The 26,574-nt window shown below is 36.3% G+C and overlaps 1 protein-coding gene across 1 annotated transcript in view; it reads left to right on the top strand.

Moving 5' to 3' along the window:
• Positions 1-5,374: 5,374 nt before the first annotated feature.
• Positions 5,375-26,574, top strand: part of WDR49 (WD repeat domain 49) — a 188,911-nt gene continuing 167,711 nt past the window's right edge. The window contains exons 1-2 of the mRNA XM_033211625.1: positions 5,375-5,521; positions 5,847-6,085. The gene's annotated coding sequence lies outside the window, so the exon portion shown is untranslated. The remainder of the gene's footprint in view (positions 5,522-5,846; positions 6,086-26,574) is intronic.

Here is a 26,574-nt window from a genome sequence, read left to right as displayed (position 1 = left end):
CATCTATTTTTAAATTTGGCTACCGCTGCTTGCTTCTTTATGATGTGTAATTTACTACAAAATTATATATTTAGTTTTTTTAGGATATCATTATTTTAATAATTCTGTGTGCAAATACTTGAAAAGTTTGAGAAATGCTGTTATGAAAATCCAGTTTTGTCTGGGTACAGTGGCTCATTCCTATAATCCAGCACTTTGGGAGGCTGAGGCAGGGGGATGGTTTAAGCCCGGTAATTCGAGATTAGCCTGGGCAATATAGGAAGATCCCGTTTCTACACAAAAGTTTTAAAATTAGCCAGGCATGGTGGCACATTCCTGTAGTCCCAGCTATTTGGGAGGCTGAGATGGAAGGGCCTGTGAAGTTGACGCTGAAGTGAGCTGTGATCACAGCACTGCATGCCAAGGCAAAAACTCTGTCTCAAAAAAAAAAAAAAAGGAAAGAAAGAAAATAATAAAAAAAATTACAATGTTGTTACTTTGAATATTGTTCAGCATATCAAAAAAAAGAAAAGGCTAACGTTATGTTGCTCAAGATTAACAATGGAAACTGCTTTCTCAAAAGATAGGATGAATTCAAAGCCAACGTTTACTGTGATATGTGTCTCTGAGCAATGATGGGCACAGAGATCTATCTCATTTATCTTGGCTTTTCCAGTATTTAGAAGCAGTACCTGGGACAGAGTAAAGCCTCAACACATATATGCACATTACATAGAAATTGTATGGAAAAAAAAAAGAAATGAATTTTTTCAAAAAACACTTGATAATTTTGTTAAGTGGCTTCAAGATACTGTCTCAAATTTTATTTCTGTCACTAATTTTCTTTCTCTCTTTTTCTTAATGACCTTTGAGTCATATGATTTTCTTTTTCCCCAGAATTCTGCTGCTCTTTCTGATTCAATGCCACCTATTCCCAGGACCCTTGCTTGGTATAACTCAAGGTTGTAGGTCTCCTTTACCCATCCTGTTTACAAATGAGCATACATTACTGTAGTGTCAAGAAATTTATGCAACACGCTGTGTTGGGAAATGCTACAGCATTAGTGAGGTATCATCCCTGTTCTTAGGAGTTAACCTAGTGGGAGAGAGAGATACACAGACAACTAATTACATTACAAAGAAGGAAGAAAAAGTGCTGTGGTTAAAGTCTGAAAATAATGCTGTGGTTGCAGAGTGAAAGGAATAATTAATTCTAACTGAGAGGATAAGGAACAAAGAAGGAAAGAAATTAATATCTGTTGAGAGCTTAAAAGGTGCCAAGGGTAGGGCCAGAGCTTTCCCGGGACTTTGAGAGGAAGTTCCCTTTACCCAGAGCCAGCGGGTGTTTGGGGCTATGCTGAGAAGGCATGAGGTCAAGAGGCAAGAAGCTGATGGGAGAAACATCCTCTCTTTCTCTTCCTGGAGAGATGAAGACTGGAACAAGGAGCACTGAGGACTTGAGAAGGCTTGACTGGAAATGCGGTTGATAAAGTCAAACTGGTTTCAATTGAAGTGAGGAGGTGGAGGGAGAATTTAGGCAAAGATTAATGAGTAAGAACAGGCTTCAGTGTGAACGGTGGGCAAAGAAAGAAAGAGGAGTTAGAAGAAAAGGAAAAGGGAGATCTATATGTTGGTGGGGATAAATTGTGGGGGGGAAGGAGAATGGGAATAATGATCACAACTGCCTTTTAGGGTTGTTTTGAAGCTTAAACAAGACAATGAATGTAAAGTTTTAGTGCCTAGTACATGGCGACTACTCAAAAAAAGTTAATTTTTCTTCTTTTTCTTGTCCTTTTTATAATTATTATTAGCTGAACCAGTAATGACACTGCAAGCAGTTTTATCATTAGATTTATTATATTATGGTATACTGTGTTTTTCTCACATTTTCAATGAGTTGGAAGCTTTTTTGGACCATCTCTATTTTATATACATATAAACTAAGACAAAAAGAATATAAGGAATGGATTCCTATCCTATAAGAACAAAACATTTTCTGTGTGTAAAATATACAATTCCAGAATTTCATGCTCTTTTTTTTTTGGCTAATCATATTGTTTCATAATATGTATCCTACTTTGTAGAAAATATAGTGGTAAAAAATTATCCTTAAATAATATAAAAGGGAGGTCTATATTTATGTTGGTGGCAATAAATTGTGGGGGAAGGAGAGAGCAGGGATCTGGGTGTGGACTGTGAATTGTGATAAAGACACAGATAGGTGTGTCTATTTAGTGGGGAGAATTATTCAGTCCCAAAGTGTCGAAGGCCAGTGGATGTATTAGCTTACTCTGCCCTCTTGGGACTTAGGGCTCCACTATGCTGGCAGGTGTTGGCTGATCCCTATAGGAGAAGGGAGCAAGTGTCAATCTGCTTTTTGGCCTTCTAAAGGTGATTAAACTGTCACCATCTTGATTTTCACAATACCATAATAGATGCATGGCAAGCAAGAGGGTAAATTTCATCAGTCAAGAGACTAGTTATGGATTTTACAGTGCTGCAGAAATTAACCTGAAAATTAACCACACAGTTACAGAGAAGGTTAGAGCCTCTTAAGACTTTATGATCAAGAATTATTTCTAATGCCATAATTTTATAGCGAGAAAACTGTGTCAATTGATTAACTTCTACTGTAATTTGTTAGCTGCTCATTATACTTTCCTGTTTTGACTAATGAAAACATTTAGAGCTGCAACTTTATGGCAGCTAAGTAGGCCAGGCAGCTTGTCTGTCTTAGAATAATTAGAGAATTTTGCATTGTCGGCCAGTAGGATACCTACCTCTCATGGTGCATCTTTACAGAATGTTTTTCCTATTTCCCCTTCCTTCCCTCATTAGTGTCTGTTACTGAACTAAGCCCAACTCTCTAGAATATCACTATAAAACATTTTACAAACATTTATGGGGCTGATCCAACAGATTTTAACTATTATTAACTTACTAACTAGGGTGGTAGGTAGACAAATTGTGTTCCCATGTAAGATATCTTAGGGGAACTCATAATATTGGGGCTTAAAAATGTTTTCCTAACTTACAAGAAGGGCTTATCTAAGAAAAGCAAATCTGGTAAATATACCCTCTGTTCTATGTGTGTGATACATATCTATATCTATATCTATATCTATATCTATCTATCTATCTAAACTATCTATCTATATATATATAATTCCACTCTTTTCCTTCGAGCCTAGCTATGGCTTCAGAATCCTCTGAACACAGCACTATAAAGAGCAAGAGGTTGGAATTGGCATTAAAGATGAGTTAGACTGATAATTGCTCTGACTAGTCTGTAAAACCCTCACAGCAGGCACCAGGTCACAATTCAGAACTTGACATATATTAAGTGTGTATATATATATATATATACACACACACACATACACACATATATATATACACATGTGTGTGTATATATATATATATATATATATATATGGAGAGAGAGAGAGAGAGACAGTGTCTATCTCTGTCACCCAGACTGGAGTGCAGTGGTGAGATCTCGGCTCACTGCAACCTCCACCTCCGAGGTTCAAGCGATTCTCCTGCCTCAGCCTCCCCAGTAGTTGGGATTACAGGCGCCCGCCACCACACCCAGCTAATTTTTATATTTTTAGTAGAGATGGGGTTCCTCCATGTTGACCAGGCTGGTCTTGAACTACTGACCTCAAGTGATCTGCCCGTCTCAGCCTCCCAAAGTGTGGGATTACAGGCATGAGCCACCATGCCCTCCCTATTAGGCTATTAATAAATGGTTTTTTGAGAGAATAATGATAGATAGATGGATGAATAAATGAAAGCATGAATGAAAGCATAAATGAACTTTTCCATAATGGGTACAGGAACTCCCACAGGATGCTCTTCTCTCTGTTCTGTACCATCCCTCTAGTGAATACCAACTTAGAGAATGTTAGAGCTGGAAGAGACCCTAGAGAAGATGTAATGCCAAATTTTAGTTTACAGAAATGAAAATAAAGTGTGACAGGCACATCCATCTAAAGTACAGTGATACGGTTTGTCAGCGTCCCCACCCAAATCTCACCTTAAATTGTAATAATCCCCATGTGTCAAGGGCGTGGCCAGGTGAAGATAATTGACTCATGGGGCGGTTTCCCCATACTGTTCTCCTGGTAGCCAATAAGTCTCATGAAATCTGATGGTTTTATAAATGGGAGTTACCCTGCACATGCTGTCTTGCCTTCTGCCATGTAAGACGTGACTTTGCCCTCATTCGCTTTCTGTCATGATTTTGAGGCCTCCCCAGCCAAGTGAAACTATGAGTCAATTAAACTTCTTTCCTTTATAAATTAGCCAGTCTCAGGTATGTCTTCATTAGCAGTTTGAGAACAGACTAATACATGCAGTCTTTGAAGTTTGGGAGCCATTCTCTTCTCTTCCATATGTTACTAATTGTGTGAGCTTTGGCATTTTCTTTGCTTTTTTTTTTTTTTTTTTTCCTTTGTTGAGACAGTGTCTCATTCTGTTGCCCAGCCTGGAGTGCAGTGGCACAATCTTGGCTTACTGCAACCTCTGCCCCCTAGGTTCAAGGGATCCTCCTACCTCAGCCTCCTGAGTAGCTGGGATCACAGGTATGTGCCACCATGCTTGGCTGATTATTTTTGTATTTTTACTAAGACACAGTGTCTCATCATGTTGCCCAGGCTGGTCTCAAATTCCTGAATTGAAGCCACCCACCCGCCTCAGCCTCCCAAAGTGCAGGAATTACAGGCGTGAGCCCCTGTGCCCGGCTTTTTGCTTCTTTATCAGTAAAATGGGGATAATGATCATATCTGCCTTGTAGGATTGTTGTGAAGCTTAAATAAGACAATGGACATAAAGTTTTAGTGCCTGGCACATGGTGAATACTCAAAAAATGTGAATTTTTCTTCTTTTTCTCCTCCTTTTCATTATTATTAGCTGAACCAGTAATGACACTGCAAGCAATTTTATCATTAGATTTATCATATTATGTTATGCTGTGTTTTTTATAACATTTTCAACAAGTTGGGAGCTTTTTTGAACTATCTCTATTTTATGTACATAGAAACTAAGACAAAAAGAATATAAGAAACAGATTCCTATTATATAAGAATAAAACATTTTCTGTGTATAAAACATAAAATTCCAGGATGTCATGCTTTTTTCTTTGACTAATCATATTGTTTCATAAAATATGTCCTATATAATGTTAAAAGTCCTTAAATAATACAAATAAATTAAATACAAAAAATTAATTAAAAATGAGTGAAATGAACTGTCCTTTTGTTAAAAAAAAATTTCAACATTTACATTATATATTCAAACTTTCAGTTCAGTCATTAGCTGGAGAGGGGGAAGTGAAAGGGAAAGTTTCAGTTGGCTTTGTGTTGGTTGCCAGGAAACATACAAAGGGATCAGAACAGATGAAACAAACACCTCCACATTGCCGGGAAGGTGGCCTTCAGAGTCAAGTACTTCATTGGTAGGGAAACTTTGCAGCTTTGTCATCTAACTCTTCCAGACAAGAAAGTGGAGTTGAAAACTACAACATGTTAATGGAAGCAAGGTTAGCCAAAGAGATTTTTGGGAAGGTGATTTTCTAATGCATTAAAATGAAGATTGGAAGTTGTTTTCTGTGTCAGTTACTATAAATGTGGGGAAAGCTTTACACATTTTTAATCAAGCCAGGTTAAACAGAGTATAAGGAAGGGGTAAAAAATGCCATTTTAAAACCATTCAACTGTAAATTTTGAAAATAAACTCTGGAATCAAATAAGTGAAGGGGTTGAGGGCTTTCATTTCCTAGCTCAGCTTGCCTCCTAACCGTACGCCTTGAAAGGTTTGTACTTTCATTTTGGAATTCTATTGCTAAGTTGAGTTTCTTTTCAAAGGCACCTGTTGAAGGAAAAAAAAGATCCAACCATATAGAAACAGTTGAAGGTAGCTGAGAAAACGTGAAGCCATTATGAGTTGCCAGAAAGCTGCACTTGAGTTAAACACAGGGTCACAGCCTGGGCCAAAGAGCCCTGAGAGAACAGAAGATGTAACTGCATTTGAAGACTATGGCACAGGCCTGCTTGAAAACCAACTCAGCGTGTGTGACTTTGTAAAAATACAGAAGGCCTTTGAGGTAAGTGTGAAGCTTATTGACCAGATAGTTTGAGTTGTTCATGAAGGAGCCTAGAATAAAACACAGAGATATTTTTCTTTTAGCATTAAAAATATATACTTAATGGTTATAGCAGAGAATTAAACATAATTGGTTAGACCTGGATTTAACACAATATGCTTGGTAACTTTGCCCCCCAGTTCTTTGGGTCAAATAATATTCTTTAATTTGAAATTGCTTCACTGAATTTCATTACTATCAAGAAATAACTATTTACTCTTGCAAAAAAATTTTTTTCTCAGAGTTCAATATATTTTGGGGAAACAAAAAATTATGGTTGTAAGTGAGGAAAGCCAGATCTCTAAGGTGACCTCCAGGAATTATTGTTCTTGCATTTAATACGGTCATAGAACTCAGCAAATGCAAATATGCATACCCAGTTTGCAAAAATTTCCTCCTGTCTCACTCACCCTAAGTGGCACATCTCCTTTTCTAAGCTGATTTCGGCACTTTGTTGTCTCAAGATCCCTTATGAGGGATGAGTCTCCCACTCATTTTGTAAACCCTGGAACAATGCCAATAAAAACAAAATTAGAACTTTTCATTTTAACTCTACATAAAAAATAAACCGTAGGAATTTAACTAACATGAATAATTTTCTTCTTTCTCTCTTAGTCAATTAATTTTGAATTCTGCAGCTACGCATAATGAACAGCATACATCAAAGTGATTTTTAGTTTCAAATATGGATAGAGAGAAGAGCTCTTCCATGATATAGAATTTAGGTAGTCATGAGACTCCAACGTTTCTACTATATGATGTTTGCTAAAATATGATCTAGGGGCTTCTTAAGATTGTCTGTGGGTGCTTGGAGTATCCATATTAATTTGAAATAGAAAATGTTTTGGAATACCACCTGGGAATTAATAAAACATAATAAAAGCTCACAATATATTGGCCTGTAATAGGCACACATTTGTATCTTTAGATATCCATGAAAGAATATAACAAGTTGGGTTCCACCTGTATTGATAAATTAATGTCCCAATAGTATCAATTATTTCTTTATAATAGAACTTATCATATTTAGTAGCAAGACATGCTCTGTCCTACACTTTTCTCATTTTAACCTTCATATATTTGCTATTCACCCAGCCTCATTTATCTGAAAGATTTCACTGCTGCTGCTCATGCCCAGTGCCCCAAGTAAATCTGGCATATTTTGATAGACATAGCAAACATTTTGACAGCTTGAGGGCATTCAGTAAAACGTAACAGCAGATTATGACAGCTTTGACTCTGTAGTGAACAGAAATGTGGCAGTTTTGTTCTGGCGCTAAGAACATAAAGAATTTGAATGCTAGGGCCTATTAGGAGAGTCTACATTATAAAGTTGATGTGTTAGTGAAACTGCTACAGAAGGTTAGAGGTGGGTGTTCTTTCCAAACTAAAGATTAGTCTTGAGTGAACCCAAGTGAAACTGGAAAATTCAACCTCAAGTTTTAATTTAATTTTATTTTATGTTAAACATTTCAAAGGCCAGACCACTTACTTTGACATTACCAGTTGGAAAAGCAGGAACTAATGGACCCCAGGAGAGAAGAGAAGGTAATTCAGAGCTTGTATGAACATAGACAGTTTTTTTAAAAAAACAAATTGACCTTTGCAGGTGTACCTTCAAAAAAAAAAAAAAAAAGACTGAAGTTCATCCATTTTAGCAGGCTCAACAGCCAGTGAATGGAATAATCGCATGACAAATGTGCAGCCAGTACTACAAGTTAGACCTTTGAGCCAACATGATTTCCAAACACAGCATGGACACCTAAAGAAGAATGATGCACTAGACTATTTTAATGGTATTCAGTCCATCTGTCATGAGTTTTAGGCCCAGAGGCCATAGGTATAGATTTTTGTAAAAGAATAAAATGCCCGCAACAGCATTCCTGCAACTTCAAACTCTAAAGGCAGTGGTTTGTGGTCCAATTACTAAGGACATGCTCTCAGAAATGTCAAGATTCTGGCACCAGATACCCTTATATCTTCATTTTTTTTTTTCTTACACAGACTGCTTGTTTGGGGTTGAAGAGTTGTCAGATATTAGGTGAAGTCCATCTCCTTAAATAGCAGTGGCAATTCTTAAGTGAAAAAACAGGAAGTTGGGTCTTTAAATTATGCAGTAAATGTTTTACATATCTTTCCAAATAAAATATCACATACCATATGAATTGTAGTAGTTACATTTAGGAATAAAGCAAGCAGTGCTCATGTTCATTGTGCAATGGTATAAATGGATCAGAATCATGCAGTGTTTCAGATCCGGGAGTCAGATGTCCCGAGCTTAAATCCCAGCTTTGACTCTTACAATGTGACTCTGTGCAAATACTTAATCTCTCTGGGCCTCAGTTTCTTTTATTTCTAACATGAGGATAACAGAGTTTTCATGAGGATTAAAAGAGGTACTATAGGCCGGGCGCGGTGGCTCAAGCCTGTAATCCCAGCACTTTGGGAGGCCGAGACGGGTGGATCACGAGGTCAGGAGATCGAGACCATCCTGGCTAACACAGTGAAACCCCGTCTCTGCTAAAAATACAAAAAAACTAGCCGGGCGAGGTGGCGGGCGCCTGTAGTCCCAGCTACTCGGGAGGCTGAGGCAGGAGAATGGCGTGAACCCTGGAGGCGGAGCTTGCAGTGAGCTGAGATCCGGCCACTGCACTCCAGTCCGGGCGACAGAGCGAGACTCCGCCTCAAAAAAAAAAAAAAATAAAAAAATAAAAGAGGTACTATATGGAAAGCACTTTAAAAAGTGCATGCCACAGGGATTAAGTGCTCAATTAACATTAGATATTACTTATTTAGTAAGTAGAAGTTAAACCATGTGACCTCTGACGGTGCCTTGATTCTAATTCATACATTTCTTAAAGGAAATTAAACTTCAAGTGACACTTGCTGCTATGTGTCTTCATTCCTGTTAGTGGTGGAAAGAAGCAGTAAGAGTTGCAAAGACATAAATTCACACAGAAGAGTAAAAAACATAATTGTTCCATCTCCCATTTCATATTTTCTTAGCAGGGAAAAAGTCTAATTGATGTCTTGATTATTTTCTTTGGAACAAATAAGTTACCCAGGTAGAAGGACAGGAAAGTAACTTGTGGATTTCATTTTCCTTTAAGTGATGGTGTCAAAAAAGCCGTATATCAGCCTGAAGGGAGAGAAACTTGCATTATTCATGGAATCATAAAATGGTTGTTACTCAAACTTTCCTGTAGCATTTACAATACTTAGAGAAATGACATGGTCTCTGGATGCTCATATTATTTTGATGTCAACCATATCTTACATTTTCCTTGAAACTACAAAAGCCAACTATTATTTGAGGAAGAGTAGTTGTCGTTTGCTGATTTTGTAGGAGTGGGGAGAAGTAGAAATTTTGGTCTAAGGAAAATGGAATTTTGGGAAAGCTGTGGGTCCTGATATTTACTGAGAGTAAAGAGAGTCTGGCTATGTAGGTATCTGAGTATTTCTTTTTTTACATTTTCCATTGTTGATCTCTGTATATCAACAATGGTTTAACATTAGGCCTTGATCCTAGATTAATTGCTCCTGTTTGCCCTGTGCTCCTGGGCTCTCCGCGTTAGATCCTGAACTGCCTTTATCATCAACTATGTCTGTGTCTTCTCCTGGCACATCTGTTCTGGCCTGATTGTAAGCTGAGAGCTGGGGGCTGGCCCTACCCTGTCAGCTCTGTGCTATCATTTGGCCAAGCCCTGCTAAATCTTTAGCTTTAACTATAGCTAGAAGTGAAACCTCCTAAGCCACATGTAAAATGTGAAGTATTTATCCTTAAAGTAGGAAGGGCCAAGTAGTTTAGTGTAAGAAAGGCATAGTAAAAATCCTAGAAAGAATTCCCCAGAGACTGTTCGGTGAGAATTCTTAAAACAAATGTGTTTTGGAGGTGAATGAGATCTAAACCCAATGCACTTATTCAAACTGAATCTCAAAAGACCAGAGAAGTTCAGTAGTCAATTCTGCAAGTTCTAGAATTGTGCTTAATGGGTAATACAATTACATTTAAAGAATTTTGATATTCTCATCCTTGATTATCTTTATAAAATTCCCAAAACACCTGAACAGTATCTTGGGAATTTTAGAAAGCATTCTACAGCAGGGTCTATGAACTGTGCTTGTTTGCTTCAAGACAAAGCTGAGAATGTTGATGTCCTGCCAGGAAAGTTAGGCTCTACAGGAATATAGAAAGTCAGATCGGGCCCTTTCTTATCTTTTTTTACTTGTCCTTCTTTTTGAACTGTCAAGCTTCCTCCAAATTTATGGAGGACTCATCCTTCTCTAGGCCTTCACATTGCCCATTATACCTTCACTACTAAGGTACCCAAATGAACAGGTCTTCCTAGCCGTGTCTCATACTCCAAAACTATTCTTATCTCTTGCTTCTTTCCTTTCGACCCAGGCACCACCATCCCAAACACATAAATAAAATTACCCATTTTTGTTTCATTCCCTTTCCCCAGAACCTTTAGATGTTCTTGTCTCTGATAAAATGAGATGGTCCATAAAGTTCATTTAAAATTTTTTCTTAGATAAAACTGTTAAGGTATAAAGCTGGGTATTATACTATCCAACAATGTTGAGAATTAGAAAATCTTTTTTATAGTGTATGCAAACTGTGTAAAATATATAACATCTGCAACATGACAGAGGTATTATTTCCTGTTCACATAAAGTAAAAAGCAGGTATTTCTAATGGGCAAGCAATTGCAAGCAGGGATTCAGGTCTCAGGTTGTTCCCACCTTCTGCCTTCTACACAAGCCATGCATCAGCTGGTAGCAGTGGGGAGCACTGGGGAATTTTTGTGGTCCAGCTCACATCCCATTGGCTAGCACTCAGTCATATGTCTACATGTAACTTCAAGTTACTTCAAGTTGTATGGCAAATAGGGACAGCTGTGTGCCCAGATAATGATCTCACCCGTGATCCTCTTAGAATTTTGTGGAAGGAAAACTTTCTTCTCTCCTAATGAACCAGCATGCTTCAGTTTGTAAATTGTAGAGACTTTTGTGTCTAACTGTATTTTGTGTTCTGTCTTAGCTGCCAGGAAGTTCAAAGCTAAATTTAGTGTTCAACTGTTACAACTATGCTTAACTTAGGTTTCTGGGACAATTATCTGCTATTTTTATTATATGATCCTTGTTCTTTTATCTTTAATAGTCAGTCCTATTGCCTATGTATCTTCTCTTGTAACTGAACTAAAATTCTTTCTGAAAATCAGTGTAGGTAAAAATGATGAATAAAAATTTAATATCTTTCAAGTATAGTAAGACTTTATAAAGCACTTATGTTGGCATCATGTTATTTGATCCTTTACCAGGCTGAAACATAGGCACGGCATACATTTTTACTTCCCATTTACAAATAAGGAGATGAAGGACTAAAAATATTCAATTGAATTCCCCCATTGACAGAGCCAAAACTCAGAGGCAGATTGTCAACTTTGGAGTCCATATATGGCATGACTTCCACTGGCCACAAGGTAACCTTCCTTTGGCACGTTGCTCTAAGGAGCACGAATCCAACAGGATAAAGATTTCCTAAACAAAATGCATGTTAAATTAATAGTGCACAGGCCGTATGCTCTGCTAACTTGGAGCTAATGCATAATCAGCAAATAGTCAACAACAGCTACAATGAAATCAATGTAGGGAAAGGGTGGAAGAATGAAAAGAAAATAATAACCAATTCCTTTTTTAAAAAATACTTTTTTCTTTCTAAAGGCATCTCAATGGAGACTTGTGAGAAGGTAAACAGGTGAAGCTTAGTCTCACCTGTATATAGTAAATAGTGCATTTTGCTGCCTCAGTCAATTCATCCTCTGTTGAACAAAGACAGCAGGTCATAGCATTTCTCACCCATCACTTTTAGTGTAATCATAATACCTATTTTTAATGGCAGCAGAAAACATTAAGTGATAGCATGAAGACAAATCCAATACCACTGCAGGTGGCACAATTAAAAATGGCAGAGGAATTCTGTGGTGGTTTTATCTGATTTCTTAAAATTCATGAATAATGATAGCAAATGGCGTCATCACCAAAACTCAAGGAAGTGAAGTTGTATCTCACTACAAATGAAAAATTTGCCTTCCCGAATCCTGCTGCCTTTGTGCTGAATTTTGTGACAAGTTCTAACAGTTTCCTGCCTTTTCAAACCTCTCTGTGTACTTTTATAACAGGCACTTATAAAAATTAATCTGGATCAGTGTGTGATGAAGAGTGCTTTTAGTAAACAAGTGTTTTAACCTTGAGCTTTGGCCGAAACTGGAGAAGTGAGGACAACCAAGAAAAGCTTGTTACAGAGGAGGGAAGGAGAAAGAAAGCAAAGATGTCTATTGCTGCTCATGTGTAGTGCATCAGCTTAGCCAGACCTGTGAACTAAGAGCACTGCTACTTTTGAAATTTTCCTGAGAGTTAAACAAGGAAAATGAATAAAAGAATGAAAGAACCATTATTTGTGGCACTTTGGCATCATTTTTGTCATATTTTGCCAAGTATAACATATTAATGATGACATAAGACACCCCCAGCTCTACTGCTAGAAATAGGAAGCCTCTAAACTGTCCTTTAGTGATTTCTGACCTTTTCCCAAGGCTCTGCCTCATACTTGTGCAGGAAAAAGTCCCTTGGGGTCTTTTCTCCCTTCATCATGTCTCACCAACATTCTATGGATGTGATTATCATGAAATCCTGATTCTCTAGGCACCGACATCTCTGTCGAGGCATTACCAAAAACATTTTCCTCTACTGCTTCACTTTCCATGTGTGCATGCATACACCTTTCTCTAATCTTCTCAATACACCCAAGGCCAAATTATCACACTAGTTTTGCTACAGATGTGTACTCTTCAATATGTGCTATGTTTGGTTATTTAAATAAAATAAGAATTTCATAAAATAAAGTTAAGTTCCTCACAAGCACCAGCCATTTCAGGTACTCAGTAGCCACATGTGGCTAGTGGCTACTATACTGGACTGCAAAGAATATAGAACATTTTCATTATTGCAGAAAGTTCCACTGGACAATGCTACTTCCAACCCTTTCTCATGACTACATACTAACTTGTTCTGCTTCCTCACTTCTGGACATATATTTGTGACCAAGGAGCTGCTCTCAGCTCCTCAAGCCCCCTGCAAACACATCAGACTTCCCATGTCTTAGAACCCAGAGACCAAACTGATTCTTTGTCCCAGAGATAGCAGAAAATATTTCTCTTCATTCTAGTCTAAGACCTATTTTTCCATGTTCCCTTCGTAGGCCTGTAAAGAATGGGAAGATCTATTCCTTTCAGGGGAATCCTTCCTTCTTCCTTCTGGTGCAACTCCCCTCCTCTCAACTCCCAACACACACACAGGTGTTTAGTATGGATTTATGGTTCCAGCAAGTCCACCACAAAATTATCTGACCTGGACCATTACCCAGAGCGTTTCAGTCATGCTGATCATATTTTACTTACTTTTGTTTTAGGGCCTACCAGATGCTGTTGCCTCAGTCTGGAGTATTTCTCTCCCATCCCCAGCAATTTCCTGGCTAACACCTACTCACATGCTTGTAAATACCACTGCCTTAGGAAAGCCTTCTCTTACCATGCAGGCGGGATTAGCGCCCTACCTTGACCCTGTTTTCTCTTCTTATAACTTCCTATATGTTCCTTTGGTTGCTTTCATCATAGATGCTCTGATTAGCGCAATGCCATTATTTGTTTAAAGTCAAATAGAAGTTCCAGGCAGGCTATGAGAGACAATTGAGTGTGAGAGAATCGCAACATAGATTCTGGAGGAGTGAGACCATGAGATGAGATATCTGGAGAAGAGAACAGACTGTTTAAGACTGGACCTTACAAAATTCTTCAAGGCGGTGGAGAAACAGCTGGAGTTGATACAAGGAATAAAGCAGCTGAGTTATTTTCCAGAAGTAGAAGGAGAAGAAGCAAACAAACAAAAAAGGAGGGTATAGTTAGCCATATAAAATTTCATTTATTTTTATAATTCCTATTTAGCAATCCTTGTATTATTAAAATAAATAAAGCTGGGCATGGTGGCTCTTGTCTGTAATCGCAGAACTTTAAGAGGCCAAGGCAGGCAGATTACTTGAGGTCAGGAGTGCAAGACCACCTTGGCTAACATGGTAAAACCTCATCTCTACAAAAATAGGAAAAATAGCCAGGTATGATGGCAGGTGTCTGTAATCTCAATTACTTGGGAGGCTGAGGCGGGAGAATCGCTTGAACCTGGAAAGTGAAGGTTGCAGTGAGCCATTGCACTCCAGCCTGGGTGACTGAGTGAGACTCAATCTCAAAACTAAAAATAAAAATAAAAAAATTAAATTAAATACATAAATAAAATAAAATAAAATAAATATAAGTAACACATTATTCTCATGGTAAAAAATCCAAGTTAAACATGAAATTTCTGCCTTAGCATGGCCCACCCTCTGTCATGATACTCCCCTTGGTAACTACTTTTAATAATTTCTGATATATTTTAAATGCATTTTTACAAATATATACACATATACATATCACATGTAGCTTTGTTTTATGTAGAACATATTTACATACATTATTATATTTTATGTATTCAAGAAACAGTGCTGTATAGCACTGTTTATATAAATAGCGGCTAATCATGTGAAAAGGTACCCAAACTCGTTAAGAATTTGATTTGATACTCTAATCAAGAAAGAAGACAGTCTTTTTACAATCATCAGATTGGCAAATATTAAAAAGATCAATAACATTCACTGATGGCAAAGAACCAGGGGAATAGGCACTCTTACTAAGATTGTAAATTGACAAAACTTTTCTGGAAAGCAATTTGCCATTATATATCAAATATAAAATGTACCACATGTATACTTTTTAATCAGCAATTCTAATCCTCCAAGCTACCCCAAATACATTCTGAAGTACAGAAGAAAATACATGCAAAAGTATGATTGTAATATCACTTACAAACTGGAGTATTTACAACCCAAATATTCATCAATTGGATGAATAGATAAATTATGGTATACTCCTATTACTCAGCTATTAAAAAGAATAAGGGAGACTTACATAAGATTGCCAAGATTTGATGTTGAGTGAAAACAAGAAAATCACTTAATAGTGCATAATCATATCCTAAAATAAAAAAAGTACATATTTGCGTGGTGTAGAGGTTATAGAAAAAGAAAACTGTGATTGTAGTGGGGTAAGTTATAGCAAATGGGTTTGTGGACACCTTATGCATACCATAATTCAATGCAAACATAAACATTCTTAAAATGCTGGTATATCTTCATAACCTAAAGACTCTGTGGTACTATTTCTAAATGTATGTCTAGCAATGCTGAAATTAAGAGTACTGAATTTAAAAGCAGTGACTTTTATAGATACTATGTCCTTCTACTCAGAGCATTAACTTCCTTCCATTGAATTTTAGCATTAAGAGAGAGAACATAGAGAACCACCACTATGCTGTCTTTATTTTACAGGTGATGAACAGAAATCCAAAACAAACAAATAAACAAACAAAAAAAGGTGGTAGGGGTGGGATTTCTCCTTTTCTGTTGGGTTATTTGCAGAGCCAGAACATTGGCCAACATGGTCTGGTAGCCAGTTTTTGTTTCTTTTCTCTAGTGAACAATTTAATTCTATTTTAACTTGTTTATAATTTCCCAAAGTTATTTTATACATTATTATTCTATAATCTTGGCTATCATTCACTATTATGCCCCCCTCCCCAAACTTGCTATTATTAGTAAAACAGATAAATATCTCTTTCTCAATATAGAAAAGAATATTTACAATATATTTGTCATTTACTCATTCTTACAACAGATATTTATTGAATGTCTACCCTTTGGCAGTTAAAAGCTGCTTAGACCCAGGCCTTCCCTTATGGAGGGCTATATTTTAAGTAAACTTCCCTAGGAACAAAGGCATTCTTCTAGATAACCATAATGCCATTTTTATACTCAGGAAATTCAACTTTATACATTACATAATGCAAAGGTTGATATTAAAATGTCCCCTCTTGTCCCAGTAATGTCTTTTATATAGATCTTTTTAAAATCACAGATCCAATCCAGAATTATACATTTGCTTTAGTTGACACATCTCTGTAGTTTCCTTTAATCTTGAGGAGTCCCCCACTTTTTCTTGTCTTTCATGACAAAAATTTTTGAAAAATTCATGCCAGTTGTTTAGAACATCCCATAATCTGGATTTTCTTATTGATTCTTTACTGTTAGATTCACCTTCATCATTTTTGGAGAGAATACTACATAGTTATCTCCACTTCTTGTATGGCATCGAGAGTCCCATTATGTCAATTTGTCCCATTACTGGTGATGCTATAAGTTGGATCCCTTGACTGAAGTGGATCCACCAGAGTGATCCATTGTAAAGGAACTTGTAGGCTGATACTTTTATAGTATATTGTGAATATTCTTTAACAAGATTTCATCCATTGGTTTCACTACTAATTGATTATCTTTGCTGGAAACAATGACTGTACCGAGGTTGAAAAATGGTAATTTTTAAATGCTATTGATTCTTCCTCATTGTCTGTATGGCATTTTTCTTTCTGTAAGAGAGAGTCTTCCACCCCTCTTCTCTTTCACGCTTTCATTCTCTCTCTCTGCCTTGAGTCTGACCACAGATTTATGGATTCGTTTATTCTATTCAATGTGCTGTTTTCTATTATGGTCATTATTTTATGATACTCAAAATGCCCCAAATTTGGCTAGTGTGAGACCCCTTCAAACCAGCTCTTGTATCCTTTTAACATATTTTCATCAATCTCTTATTACTGCTTTGCTTTCTGGCACAAGATGATGTTACTGCCCAAGACCTGGAACCAGCCATTTCTCCAAAGATCCCCAGTTCCATTTATTGGAGAATGGTATTTAGAGTAACAGGATCTGGGTAGTAGTGTGTTCATTGCTATTAGGGGTGTCATTGCTTCCAGGTCCTTTCAGTTGACATAGCTAGGATATATGTATACCTGTCTAAATCAATCTTTGTATTTATTGATCTATATATATATTTAAAACTAATGAACTTATACTAATACTTCCAATTCAATACAAATACCACAGGGTTCTTCCTCTCCCTCTGTCACTCCATACTTGTATCATTTGTATTTCCATGCTGTCACATTTTGAATCTTTTTTCTAGCAGCATTAACGTGTTTATTCATATGCGTTATTCTATTATGTATATGAAATATATTGCAACTATTACATCAATACTACTCTAAAGAAAAATCCAAGACTTATTTGTAGGTTTTTTTTTTTTTTTTTTTTTTTGCATTATATTGCATTAAGGGCACATGGGTTAGAGAACTGGGCTTATAGATGATACTAAAATTAATTTATTTTATTGTGTGGTTGTATAAGCTTGTTACATGGTTAGGTGAGTATATATACATAGTAAATTTTAGAATTTAAAAAATCTTTGTTTTGATTTTATTTTGTTGACTATATGAAACATTTTTATGGTTCTCAAGTCAAAACAGTATAAAAATGCATATTCAATAGCAAAGACTTGGAATCAACCCAAATGTCCATCTGTGACAGACTGGATTAAGAAAATGTGGCACATATACACCATGGAATACTATGCAGCCATCAAAAAGGATGAGTTTGCGTCCTTTGTAGGGACATGGATGCAGCTGGAATCCATCATTCTTAGCAAACTATCACAAGAAGAGAAAACCAAACACCGCATGTTCTCACTCATAGGTGGGAACTGAACAATGAGATCACTTGGACTCGGGAAGGGGAACATCACACACTGGGGCCTATCATGGGGAGGGGGGAGGAGGGAGGGATTGCATTGGGGAGTTATACATGATATAAACGTCATGCCCATGTACCCTAGAACTTAAAGTATAATAAAAAAAAAAAAAAAAAAAAAAAGAAAAATGTTATTATCTTCCTATCCTTTTCTTCCCATCCTCTCATTCTGCATTGATAATAATTTTCATTAACTTCTGAAAATTTTTTTCTGTGGTTCTGTTGTTTTAAATACATGTTTGTCTATGTGTATTTTTTTACCTTCTCTCTCACATAAAACATAGCATACATTTATTCTCTGTGGCATTTTAATTGTATTTCATTAACAATGTATCTCCATATAAGTTGAGAGAGAGTATTTTCATTTGTTTAGCAGCTGTATTATACTGTTTTGTTAAATGTAGTTTGGTTCATTCAACCTCTGTCATATTCATGGACCTTTAGGCTGTGTTTTCCCCCAGTGTTTAATTCTGAAAATATTTAAATCTAAGGAAAAGAGGAAAAAAGATTATCTCTGAGGGAAAATGAATTGTTATTTAGACATGTTGATTTGAATTATCTATACAGGACTTCCAAGTTAATATATCCAGAAGGGAAATAGGATATAAAGATTTAGGGCTCAGAAGAGAGGTCTAGATAAAGATATTTCTTTGGGCATTCTCAGCAATTAGACCATGTTTGAAGCCTAAGAAATTGGGTCATATAAATTAGCTAGGGTATATGATGGGAGAAGGGAACAGGTCATAGGGCCAAAAGCTAATACCTCATCCTATCTTATCTTTGTCTTATCTTTCTGTAAGTACCACAGAAAAAGTGGTACTTACAAGAGATACTGAGAAGGAGTGATCAGAAGTGTTGCTGAGAAACACAGTGTAATGTAAACCAAGGAAAGCAAATGTTCTTAGAAGTAGGGAAGAGTCAACAGAGGCAAATTCTGCAGAGATACATATTAAAAACACATAACTCATGGGTGGGAGCCTTCCAAACTTAGAGGGATGGAATCATTGGCTCAAACCCTTATGCCAAAATATTGGAAATCCAAAGCCCTTTCCAAATTTCTGCAAATGTAAAATCACCTCTGCCTGCCCTCCGTTGCAGCTGCCATCTCTCTTCTCTATCAAATTAACACATGCCTGAGACTCAGCTATTTATGTAATTATTCAAGACTTTCCATTCAGAAAGCATTTACAAGTCAAGTAGATGAAACTGAAGGTTTTTGGGAAGTAGGTGTGTGGGTTGGAGTGGGAAATATGTCAGAAACACGCAGATACTCCATTATTAAAATAATTTTAGCCATATTGCCTGTGGGTTTTTCTCAATGGCACTTTATTACTATGCAATCCTCTGCCATCTTGGAGTCTCCCGTCCTTTCCACCTCCCATTTCAGCCACCGTTTCCTTCTCTCTCCCTCTGTCTAATCGAATAAAAAAATCAAGAAAAACAAACACCAAATTAGTTTCCTAGTTTCCTCTTTTTTTTTTTTTTTTTTACAGTAGCTTGATCCCTGTTCTTTCTTGATTGGGCTCTTGCACATAACTCAGGTTCCATTTTCCAACTAAATGGGAATCTCAAGTTATTTTCCCAAACAAAGATATTTTGGCACTAAACATTAACTTGGTACATTTTCACGTTTATCAGATGAGAACCAGAAAAACGTGTATTGAAATGTTTAGCCAAAGGATTTTTGGTCTTCTTGTTAAGAGCAGCTTCAGTGCAGCTGCTAGATTGCAATAGGTTGAGTAAGCTGGAGGTGAAGAAATTGAGACAATGTGAGAACATGATTATTTCAACTTGGGTGAAAGAAGGATGAGACAGCAGCAAAAAAGCAGATGGCAATGTCAAGGGAAGATGGTTAATTCGAATGACTTGATCATGTTTAAATGCTGATGAAAAGGAGTCAATAGAGAACAAGAGAGAATAACAGTAGAAGAGATTCTCTAGGTGGTAGGAGAAGGATGTATCCAGAACACAGAAGTTCTGCTGTCACAGGGGAGAAGGAGATGGCTGCAGATACAGGTCATTATATATTTGGGTGTAAAAACATTGAGGACATTTCTACGTAATTGATTCCTCCATTTCTTTCTCCCCCTTTTCATTCTCTGTCTTTCACTCCTTTTCCTTATGGGTTAGGAGTCAAATTTCTTTATTAGGAAGAGAAGGGAAATGATAAAGTAGGAGTTTAAAAGAAGTAGAGAATAAGAGTGAGAGTTCAGCAAGAAAACGTGGAAGGATTCCTAGTATTATAGAGGGACATTTGAGGTTGGAGATCATGTATTTTGTTGTGGTGACATCATTCTGCCCTATCCATTAGTGTTCAGCAGCCTGGGTATAGGCACAGAGAGGATACTTTTCCAGTGCTGTGTTTTACCAGATATCTGGGGTGAAAGGATGGCAGAACCAAAGAATGAAGATAATTACCAGAGATTGGTTGAAGTTGGATCTTTGGTTTGAGAAGGATGTGACAGTAAGAAAGAGCTGATAGTTTGGTGAAAAGGCTCCCCTCAGAACCTGGATTAGAATCTTTCTGACTTTTTATGCTTATCTTATTGATCCAAAGTTTATATGTGAAATGTAAGTATATCATTATAAAGCTTTAGGCTTCTAAATAGATAGCTTTTATCAAAACAGTATGAGATTATTTGGGAGTATACATTCCAACCTCTTATTTTTCTGGTTTGTTGATGACTGTGTTATCCTAAAGAAAATCAGATTTTGTTGAAGCCAGTGTATATGAAGTGTGGTAAAAGTGGTTAAGAATTGGAAATTCTTGGTTCTAGGTCTGTTTCTGCCAATAGTGAACTATGTGACCTCAGAGAAGTCTTTTCTTAATAAGCCTGAACATCAGTTTCTTCCTTTTGTTTTTTTTTTTTTTTTTGAGACAGAGTCTCGCTCTGTCGCCCAGGCTGGAGTGCAGTGGCCGGATCTCAGCTCACTGCAAGCTCCGCCCCCCGGGTTTACGCCATTCTCCTGCCTCAGCCTCCCGAGTAGCTGGGACTACAGGCGCCCGCCACCTCGCCCGGCTAGATTTTTGTATTTTTTAGTAGAGACGGGGTTTCACCGCGTTAGCCGGGATGGTCTCGATCTCCTGACCTCGTGATCCGCCCGTCTCGGCCTCCCAAAGTGCTGGGATTACAGGCTTGAGCCACCGCGAAGGGTTTGGTGTAGATTCTCTAAACTTTCTTCTAGCTCCAACATGGTATGAATCTATGATCCTATGGATGCATAAACTTCTTTGCCATAATCATGGTCTCCAAAAAAGGAACAGCAATTTTAAAAAATATATCTTTTATTGCTACAGTGAGATTTCCAAATGAAAATCAATGTAACTCAGCTCTCTGTCGGCTGCACCATTTCACTGGTCACTCTTATTCCCCCAAGTTTCTAGCCTAGGCACAAAAGATGATAGTGATAAACTACACTTTAGATCCATAGCAGATATTGAAGAATTTCACAGGCTTAGAGAAAATTAATAAGAACAATTATATTTCTCAGGGGTGATGATCATCTTTATTTAAAAGAGAAAGATTTATTGAGTTTTTCCTCCTTCAGCTTTGATTCATTTCTAATTCACCAGCTAGAGAGGAAATCAAAATGTTGAATTTTTGACTTGTGAGAGTTTGATTCCAAACCTTAAATTCAGTCAAGGTTTGTGTCTTTGTTAGTTACAAAACTTTAACTTTATTCAAATTGATGAGCTCTTGAATAATTGATAGTATAGTAAAAATGAAAATTAAATTCTACTAAAATCTATTGAAGCCAGAAAAAAGAGTGCTATGGACCTTGACTAGCAGACTAATTTCCCCTGTTCTGTTGTTCATTTCCTCATAAATGTTCATTAGTAGGTAAAAATTGCAGGGGATGATATAAACTGATGCATCTGTTTTGCAATAACATATCTAATCTTCTGCTCCAGGAAATGTTCACAGAATTTGACAGCAAACCCTAATACATATTCATAACCAATATGCTTTGTAACCAAGGGAAATTGAGGCAAGTACAACAGAATGAAGCATGAGAAACCAGCATGTTAATTTTAAATGTAATTATAGTTATAGGGGAAAAGGCTGCATTTTGATAGCGTATACTCATTCAGCTGTCATGGAACATTAAAGAAAAATCATACCAAATGTCTGAAAAAAGAAATATTAATTTTGGTGAAGTGTTGATAAAACTAGCAGCTTATGAAGAAAATAAAATCTTGAGATCCTATTATGAGCAATTTTTCATGTAGATTAAAAAAAGCATTGCAGCATTCTAATGATCTGAAATAAAATCAGACAACTTCAAAATTATGGAAAGGTATCTAGTCCATACAAAATACCTTTTAATGGAATGTTTCAGCATGCTTAAAGGCTACATGCCATTTAAAATTAGGAAAAGCAATAGTTAATGTGATGCTTTTAATCTTATTACTTTCGATAACCTAAAAACATGTGTTATTAGTAACCAGCACACCTAGTCTCCACACTGAAGTGTATGTATTCGAAGAGCATTGATCTTGTCGTCTTGTTCAAAGTAATTGGTAAAGAGGAAGTCAAACTGTTGCTGTTTGCTGATGATATGACTCTGTACCCAAAAACACTAAAGACTACTCCAAAAAGCTCCTGGTACTGATAAAATAATTCAGTAAAGTTTCCAGATACAAAATTAATGTACACGCATCAGTAGCTCTCCTATATACCAACAGCAACCAAGCTGAGAATCAAATCACGAACTTAACTCCTTTTACAATAGCTGCAAAAGAAAAAATAAAATACTTAGGAATATACCTAACCAAGGAGGTGAGGTGAAAGACTCCTACGAGGAAAATTACAAAACACTGGTGAAATAAATCATAGATGATACAAACAAATAGAAACGCATCCAGTGCTCATGGATGGATAGAAGTAACATTGTGAAAATGACCATACTACCAAAAGCAATCTGCAAATTCAAAGCAATTCCTATCAAAATACCACCATCATTCTTCACAAAACTAGGAAAAACAATCCTAAAATTAATATGGAACCAAAAAAGAGCCCACATGGCCAAAGTAAGACTGAGCAAAAACAACAAATCTGGAGGCATCACGTTACCTGATTTCAAACTATACTTTATGGCCATAGTCAACAAAACAGCGTGGTATTGGTATAAAAGTAGGCACATAGACCAACAGAACAGAATAGAGAACCCAGAAATAAAGCCAAATACTTACAGCCAACTGATTTTCAACTAAGCAAACAAAAACATAAAGTCGGGAAAGAACACCCTATTCAACAAATGGTGCTGGGGTAATTGGCAAGTCACATGTAGGAGAATGAAACTGGATTCTCATGTCTCATCTTATACAAAAATCAACTCAAGATGGATCAAGAACTTAAATCTAATACCTGAAACTATAAAAATTCTAGAACATAGCGTTGGAAAAACCATTCTAGACGTTGGTTTAGGCAAGGATTTCATGACCAAGAACCCAAAAGCAAATGCAATAAAAACAAAGATAAATAGCTGGGACATAATTAAACTAAAGAACTTTTGCACAACAAAAGGAACAGTCAGCAGAGTAAACAGACAGCTCACAGGGTGGTAGAAAATCTTCACACTCTATACACCTGACAAAGGGCTAATGTCCAGAATCTACAATGAACTCAAACAAATTAGCAAGAAAAAAGAAACGGTCCCATCAAAAAGTGGGCTTAAGGACATGAATAGACAATTCTCAAAAGAAGATATACAAATGGCCAACAAACATATGAAAAAGTGCTCAGCATTACTAATGATCAGGGAAATGCAAATCAAAACCACAATGTGATACCACCTTACTCCTGCAAGTATGACAATAATAAAAAATCAAAAACTAATACATGTTGGCATGGATGTAGTGAAGAGGGGACACTTCTACATTGCTGGTGGGAATGCAAACTAGTACAACCACTATGAAAAACAGTGTGGAGATTCTTTAAAGAACTAAAAGTAGAACTGGCATTTGATCCAGCAATCCCACTACTGGGTATCTACCCAGAGGAAAAGAAGGCGTTTTACCAAAAAGATATTGCCCAAGCATGTTTACAGCAGCACAATTTGAAATTGTGAAAATGTGGAAGCCACCCAAACGCCCATCAATTAACAAGTGTATATTACACACAATTAACAAGTGTATATACACACACACACACAATAGAATACTACTGAACCATAAAAAGGAATGAATTAATGATATTTGCAGCAACCTGAATTTAACTGGAGACTATTATTCTAAGTGAAGTAACTCAGGAATAGAAAACCAAACATCGTATTTCTCACTCACAAGTGGAAGCTAAGCTATGAGGATGCAAAGGCATAAGAATGATACAATGGACTTGGGGGACTCAGGGAAAAAGAGTGGGAAGGGGTTGAGGAATAAAAGACTATAAATTGGGTTCAGTGTATATTGCTCGGGTGGTGGGTGCACCAAAATCTCACAAATCACCACTAAAAAACTTACTCATGTAACCAAATACCACCTCTTTCCCAAAAACCTATGGAAATAAAAAAATTTTTAAAAATTTAGTGATGAGTACTTACAATACTGTTTGGCATGGAACCAACACTTAATAAACATTTGTTGACTGAACAAATAAGTATACCTATGCTGTGCTGCTTTATATGGTATACATCTTTAATATATATTTATTAATGAATAAATTAATGGGTGGAAGGATGGATGGACGTATTTCTCCCAGTGGCTAACAACTTATCATTTGACATTGATTTTCAGTTTCTGGAAACAAATACTCACCAATGACTTAAGGGCAGTAAACCTTGGGTCAGTGAAATGCTAACCCACTGACAGCCTTTGACAGAGGAGAAAATACCCAGACCAAGTTGGATTGTGCTTTCTCAATAATGTTGAACTGGGACTTTTGTCTTGGCCAAGTTCTTATTTGCAGAGTGGGAGAAAAGAAAGTATTTCTTTCCTCATTTCATTATGAAATATGCTATTGGAAAGAGGGGACAAAAATATAAACAACATTTCTAAGGGTTGGCAGATTCTGATAGATAAAATGTCTGCTTTAGAAATATCTTTTTCCTCCAGAAAGTAAGTAATATTTAGGCTTATTTAATAGAACTATACCTTAGCAACCAATTGATAAATCTTAAGAAGAATAATACCCCACCTTTATGAGGGTCTTGAGTACAGGCAACCTCCTACTTTGTTGATGGGAATGTGAATGGATTCAACCTTTTAGAAGAGGATTTGGCAAAATATATTTTAAAAACTTTCAGGACATGTAAATTCTTTGATTCAGTAATTATGCTTCTAGAGAATTTCCCTTAGGAAATAATTGGACAGCTTAGCAATGATGTGTATGTAGGAATATATATATATTGCTGGGTTGTTTATATAAAATTGTAAAGCTTTGGGAACGATTGAAATTTTTAATAATGAGATTATAAATAATTGTATGTCTTCGCTATAAAATATTGTGCAGTCATTAAAAATAGTAATAAAGGCCAATGTATATTATAAGAGGCATAGCTTTATGGTATGATATAAGTGGAAAAAGCAACATAGAAAGATATGTATGTATATCATGATGCTATTTTGTAAATAATAAGTGGTCATTTCTGTTTCTGCCTAGAAATAAATCTGAAAGGCTGATGGCATTATAAATGATTTTAATTTTTAACTTATATTCATTTTCTATAATACACGTGGATTCTTTTGTGCAAAAAAAAAATTTGTAAAAGAATGTTGGCACACTCAAGTTGCCAATGGCACATGATCTCTTCTTAATGGCAAAAATGCCTATCAAGTATCAAGGTTTTTTTTTAAAGTTTTGCACTTATGGTTAGAGCTCACTTTTCATATAAATTATGGTTAAATCCAAATCTTATAAAGCTCAGAGTTGAAGGAAATTTTAGAGTTTATGCTTTTTCTAAATAGACAGGCAGCTCACTAGAACTGACTCTAACTGCAAAACATGCTTTTTAGGCAAAAGGAAATGATTTTCAGAATATTCTTTGAAAAGAATTCAGGAAGACAGGAACATTTTCAAAAGGTCTAAATTGTGTCTAGTGATATAATCAGCTGGACATTCTGAGTATATTAGCTTTCTGGCTCTTGCCACAACAAATGTAGACAATTTAATAACTGGTTATTTTCTTAGTAGTTAAATAGATATAGCAAAATAAATGTACAAACATTGTACTAGGAAGAGCTGAATGAGATTATGTTTTCTAATGGCTCATACTTTTCACCTTTATTAGAAGAGGAGTTCTAACAGAGGCATGAACACTAATTATTACCTCAAAAAGACCCTATAGATAATATAGGTTAATAAAAATCAAAGGACATACCTTTAAAACACTATTAAGTAGTTTTTATTTGAAAGCCTGTATTTGAATGGGAGCACATTGTTTATTGGAATAATAAAGATTTTATTAAAGCCATAGTAATTAAACTTTTCATTGAAGGAAATGAGAATTATTTTATGCTCTATGTTTTATAATGAAGTAAAATTTCCTAAATTGCTAATATTTCCCTACCTATATTAAGTGTATACTTGTGAATTCATCCTGTTGTAGATGCGTCAGCAATAATTAATGCTTGAATATAGTTGTCTAATGTAAAGAAGATGACCGTCATACAGATTATCTTTTTGGTACTTCATGCAAACCCTGAGAGAGGTCATGACTGGCT

Source organism: Trachypithecus francoisi, unplaced genomic scaffold (assembly GCF_009764315.1).
Source record: "Trachypithecus francoisi isolate TF-2019V2 unplaced genomic scaffold, Tfra_2.0 Lachesis_group0, whole genome shotgun sequence".
Lineage (NCBI taxonomy): Eukaryota > Metazoa > Chordata > Mammalia > Primates > Cercopithecidae > Trachypithecus > Trachypithecus francoisi.
This window is presented reverse-complemented; position numbering and strand designations above follow the sequence as displayed.